This window comes from Etheostoma cragini, unplaced genomic scaffold, assembly GCF_013103735.1.
Source record: "Etheostoma cragini isolate CJK2018 unplaced genomic scaffold, CSU_Ecrag_1.0 ScbMSFa_1776, whole genome shotgun sequence".
Classification (NCBI taxonomy): domain Eukaryota; kingdom Metazoa; phylum Chordata; class Actinopteri; order Perciformes; family Percidae; genus Etheostoma; species Etheostoma cragini.
This window is the reverse complement of record NW_023265865.1, coordinates 1,417-1,625: the sequence shown is the minus strand read 5'-3', so window position 1 is coordinate 1,625 and position 209 is coordinate 1,417. Positions and strand designations below refer to the sequence as shown.

At 38.8% G+C, this 209-nt stretch overlaps 1 pseudogene; it reads right to left on the bottom strand.

The window, feature by feature from the left end:
- Positions 1–172, bottom strand: LOC117940137 (annotated as a pseudogene; the record flags this gene model as incomplete).
- Between the last annotated feature and the right edge of the window lie 37 nt (positions 173–209).

Here is a 209-nt window from a genome sequence, read left to right as displayed (position 1 = left end):
AAGACAGAGATCATATGAAATGAATCATTACACTCAGTTGTCATGTTGTCAGTCAGTTTTATGCTTAGAAAGGAATATCGTTACTCATCATCGTGGTCAGCGAGACCAAACACTTTAGAAACACATTCCTCAAGTCAGAAACTTTAGAAACTATCCCTGAAAGAATGGTCTTGGTTAGACTGAGGGGGAAAACTGCATCTCATTCACTG